This window comes from Papaver somniferum, chromosome 3 (assembly GCF_003573695.1).
Source record: "Papaver somniferum cultivar HN1 chromosome 3, ASM357369v1, whole genome shotgun sequence".
Taxonomy (NCBI): Eukaryota; Viridiplantae; Streptophyta; class Magnoliopsida; order Ranunculales; family Papaveraceae; genus Papaver; species Papaver somniferum.
The window spans coordinates 67,507,831-67,513,830 of record NC_039360.1 but is presented as its reverse complement, the minus strand read 5'-3'; positions in this window follow the sequence as shown (position 1 = coordinate 67,513,830).

Sequence of the window (6,000 nt, the reverse complement as noted above, 5' to 3'; positions counted from 1 at the left end):
TTTTTAAATAATGGCATATAATGAGCATATGAGGTAATAATGAACGTAATAATGATGATAAATCAAATGGAAGAATGTCGACATCATGTAGTCATAAACATGCATAATTGTTCCACTAAAGTCCATATATTCTACTTGTCTTGTATGTGAAAGAGAGGTAAATTGGAGATATGATATAAATGAGAAAATATTTATTGGGCACTATATCTTTATGGCATGAATCAGTAAATGCTCCAAAGCAAATGAAGATAAACATAATATTTTCATCACGTGAATGGTTATTAAGACATTAAAAATTGGAAACATTAATATTTTATTGTGGGCATGTATACGTGTTAGTTAATATTAAGATAATGAGACAGTATTAATTTTTAAAACTAATGAAACCAATTTCTATTGTAAATTAATTTACGCTTCCGCTTTATCGAAACACTAACACGATTTTTTATCGAGTTTCATTATAAATTTTATGATCAAAACCATTTTTTGACACCATTAAATTTGTGTGTGCATTATGATATGGTTTGTGTGTGTGCTTGTACGTTATGATATAGTTTCTCTCGCATTATTGTTTTTCTTTAAATTTTATGGGATTATACTTAAAATTATTATGGGACTCTTTAGTTATCACCACAGTGATACTAGAGTGTTATATCTCAGTATAATCATAATGTTATTACAAGCATGAATTTGCAAACCGTAAAATGTAGGTTTAGCAGTTATCGACATCATGTGATAATGACATTATTTTAGTTGATTGGCTATCACCACAGTGACGTCAAATCACTTTTGGTCATGATCAAAATTTTTGTCAAATGCTTGTAATCCTGTTTTTCTTAAATATATCAGAACAAAATTTACCCACATGAAATTGGAGTTCACATATTTAAGAAAACACTGATTGATATGATTGTTGATCATATGGATATGAACTGATTTGAATCTTGAGGGTGTCTAGTGTCATTATGTTTCACTTTTCTCCCAATGTTAATGATAATTTCAGTTGTACGTATAAAATTATTGTGCTTAAGATTCTTAGGCCATAATTCTTTAGTTATCACCACGGTGATACTAGAGTGTTTTGTCTTAACAATAATAATAATTTTATTGTAAGCACGAATACGCCAAGACGTAAAGGCAAGGTTTAGTAGTTATTATGGCATTATTTTTGAGTTGTTTGGCAATCACCACAGTGATGTCAAATAATTTTTCCAGTCATAATCGTTATTATATCAAGTGCTTATAATATTGTTTTTCTTAAGTGTATTAGAACAACAATTACCCACGGGTAATTTGAGTTCACATGTTTAAGATAACATTGAAGTGTACAATATCTGATCATACATTATGGTAATTAAATAATTGACACATGATTAAACGTTATTTCTTAAAAGTGCATAAAAGAAAATTAACATAAATTAACTCATTATCGAGTTGAGTAACCTATTACGATTTTTTTCATATTTTCATGAATATTTTTATTATGTTGTCCAAAACTTATTGCATCCTCTATGAAATTGAGGTTTTATTTTTGATAAATTTCTTCATATTTCTGAAAATGATACTCGTTGACTATTTACACCTTTCATATTAATTCATCATATATCCGTTATTTATCATGATCTTTAAGTTTGTATCATATTTAAATGAGCGATCCATCAAAAAAAATTTCTTCAACGAAATTTTATTATTGAATTATACTTATAGACTTGCTAAATGCTCGATTTTGTTTTACGAAAAGTTCATTATGTTTGGACATTTCAATTAAAGGTGTTATTATTATTATTACAATTTATGTATGATGACATGCCTTTGAGTAAAGGTTTATGATTAATGTTTTAGGATTACTCATAATTGTTTATAATCGACTAATTTTATGATCAGATCAAGAATGTCCATATCATTGATTAGGACCATGCAACATCACAAGAAAAGCTAGTGTGATATTTGCAATTCTACATATTTGCAGGATTGTTTAGTTATCGCCACAGTGATGCTAAATTCTTATCTTGTAAGTGTTGTATATCTTGAGTCCTCTTAGTTTGATTTAACTATTAGAACAATGCTGCTCACAAGTAGTTTTGGTTCACAAATTTAAACAAGCATTAAGGTTATCTAAATGTTTCATATACATGTGAAATAATAGCCACCCACAGGTGACTACAACTCACATTATATTAGATTGAACATATTTAGAATTATTGGGGTTTGTTAATACATTTTAGGACGTGAGTTTCCCACAGGTGACTCTAGTTATGGTGTTAAACAAACATAATGTTGTGTGTATGAGAAGGTAAAATATGTACTAATGTTTTTCATGTCTCACATTGTTCCTTGATAAGGTTTTTACCCACAGGAGAATCTTATAGAAGGTATGTAACTATTGTAAGCTTAATTGTCATTTATCTCTATTATAAATTTCAGTTTTTGTTCTTATTAATTGTTGATTATGATTATTTTGTAGACTTTTAATGGTCCATTTTTTGGAAGATAAAATTTTTTATCACCTGAAAAAAATTTCGCGTTACTTTGTACATCTACCAATTGCATTATGAATCCCAATCTGTGGATGTTTTCTCGAACATTCATTATTGAAATTGAGAGGAAATTATAGATAAAGTGAAAATCATAAAGTCTGACAAAGGTGGTGAATATTGTGAAAGGTATGAAAAAACAGGATAATATCCTAAATCTTTTGCATAATATCTTCAAAAGTTTGGAATTTTTGCTCAATACACAAGGCCAACTTATCCTTGGCATAATAGTGTATATCAAAAGGCTAAATCATACTTTTATGAAAATGGTTAGAAGCATGATAAGCCATGCATAATGGCTATACATTTGTGGATGTTTGTTCTTTCTGCAACAGTGTAATTTAAATAGATTTCCAGTAAAGCAGTTTCAAAGACACACTTTGGACTAGAAAGGATGGAAACCTAATTAAAATCAAATTTAAGTTATGGTTTTTCAGTTGGAGGTGAGGGCTTACATTCCAAAGAATGAAAATTGGATTTGAAAACTATTACTGGATTATTGGGTTTCCTAAATAATCCAAATGGTATTCATTAATGTTCTAACCGTAGTATGAGAATTATTGAAATCGAAAATATAAATTTATTAATGATGGCATAATCAGTGGGAGTATGTGGATATATATGTTCAAGAAATCATGATAATGATCCCTTTATTTAAGATTTCTACACATATTGTGAATCTTCTCATTATCAGAATGTTGGATAATGAAAGACCACAAATTACTGATCCAATACTCCATAATATAACTACTATCAATAAAGAAATGTTTTGATAACAACATGAACCAACATTAAGAAGGTCTCAACAGAGATTGAAAGAAAGTTATTCATGTTGTTTCATTGATTTTCTTTATTACATTTTGATATGGAATGGCAAAGACTCGGTTTTAGGTTCACAAATATTATGTGTAATAATTTTGATTAATGGATTGATGCTATGTGAGCAAAAATCATTGGTTGAAAGTCAAGCCTCGGATATTGTTTAATTGCTCGAAAGACACAAATCAGTTGTATGAAAGTGGGTTTATGACCTAATACGAACGTAATAGTAATTTTAGACGGTATAAAGCAAGACTTATTGCCAAAGATTTTACTCTGAAACGATGCATTAATTATAAATAAGTTTTTCTCTCGTGTCAAAGAAAGACTTATTCAAAATTATCATAGTATTATTAGTAGCTCAGTATGACCTAAGAGTTGCATTAATTAAATGTGAAAATAGCCTTTATTAATGATAAATTTTAGTCTACAAATTTTAGAAATCAAAGTATGAAATTTAAGCAGCCTCCCATAATGGTATATGAAATTCAACAAAACTATAAATGTTTCAAGTTTTGGATGAAATTATTACAGATTTATGCATATACCTCAAGATCAGTGGGAGAATTTCATACTCTTGGTCTTGTTTGTTACGACATACTACCTACGAGTAGTGATCTTGACTTTATGCATATCTCTATATTTTTTGAAATAAAGGATATCAATGAAGCTTACCATGTGATAGTAATATCATATGTATTACTAAAACTCTCATATAAGGCATATATCTAATATTCGAAGAATTTTGAGATAATAACATATATTTAACAGATTTTATTTCATGTTGGATAGAAGATATAAATTTAGTCTTCATTACGTCTTAATTCTGATATGAAACTTATAACAAGTTGTTGATATGTTAACTAAATGCCTTAAGAATCGAAGAACAAATTACGGGAAAGATATCAAGAATTTTGAGATACTATCTTAACTTTTATGTCTTATAATTAGTCAGTAAACCCAACTAAAGTTGATTGGGTTTTCAGACTTCGTTTTTGTGGATGTATGGATTCTATAAATGGAGAATCCATTAATGCTAGTCCCACAATTGAGTTTGAATATTTATGACTGCGAGACTTAGAGACTTAAGGTTTGTCTCTACATTGCTGAAATTTATCGTCTTAGCTTCGCAGCATCAAAGCAAGATATGTATATGAAGGGAACAAAACACATGAACCTTGAGTATATATGCGTGAATTAGGAAATTCAGAAACAATAGTTGTTCATTTATCGCTTAAGCACAATTGCATTCGGAGATGCATTTAATGAATAATTACCTTTTAAGACCTCTTAAGAAAAGATTAAAATCGCATGTCTGTGGGAGTAATTGATTATTTTCGGCTACTTTGTGTGCTTATTTTTGAACAGTTATTGAGCTCTTATGAATATTATTCTGAATTATTTCAGTATACATGTTTAGTATACATTTATGTGAATGGATGAATGTTTACAGAAATCGTCTTTCTCAAAGACATCACTGGACCATTATGATACTCCTCTTAAAGGCCTACTTGAATAAGTTGTTTATGTTGTGGTACATGGAAGGGAACATGTTGATAACAAGACAATGTGCAACCGCTATGACTCGCATGAATAGCTTATTTGATCAAGGTATTACGTTAACCACTAAAGTTATTATTTAGAAATTACGCGCGCCTTATGTTTCCTGAAATTAACCATTTATAGATTATCACATGGACCAGTGGGAGAATGTAAGATAATTTCTTATGTGATAATTATCTCTATTGCGCCCATGTGAGAATCTGGTTATATTTAGGATATTGCTAAATATCTAATCCATGGTTTATATAAGGAGTTAGTATCCTATTTATGCTCTTCCTTGATGGACGGTCGAGATCTAATGTTTAATACTAAAATCCTAGGAACCTGGTCCTCTCTCTACCTATGAAAGGGAAACAATAACCATTACTATTGTATCTAAGAAATGACCACTCATTACAGCTAAGGTCAAGAGAGAGAAACCATGACCTCCACAAGATATTATTCCTACTCCAAACATGATCGGCGTATGATGGATTTGCGAACCTAGGTACTCCGTATAAACTTATTCTTGCGTGCTTGATTGTGTGATTATCATGAAATTCACGATCCTAATTTAAGTATCTATAAAATTAAATCTTATAATTACAAGATCTTATAAGATGGATTTTTTTAGGAAATCTTAAACGAAGAATCATTGATATACCGTGGTTGAATTTTTTATTTTTTTGTTCCCAATATCATGATGATTAAGCTGATATATCATACCACTATGAATGTGTGATTAGTTTGATAGTAAAGTAAGTGATTAGGAAATAAGAAATGATTTCACTGACTTTACTGACTTACAAAGTCAATTCAATTCCTGTAAAGAAAATTCTTTGTCGTCATTCTTTTTCGGTCATAAAATGTTCATGAAAATGTTAATTAGTTTAGGAGTTCCAGATGATAGAGTTTATACCCAGTAATGTTACGCAAGAAGTACACATACATATATCTATGCAATTCACGGTACCAATGCTTATACTGCAATATCCATTATCAGGTATGACTGACACAAGTGTTTGTGAGAGTTGGGATTTTGGCTTTCCCCCAAGTATGAGAACTTTTAAGTCACAGAAACCACATTTGGTCACTGGGCAATTTT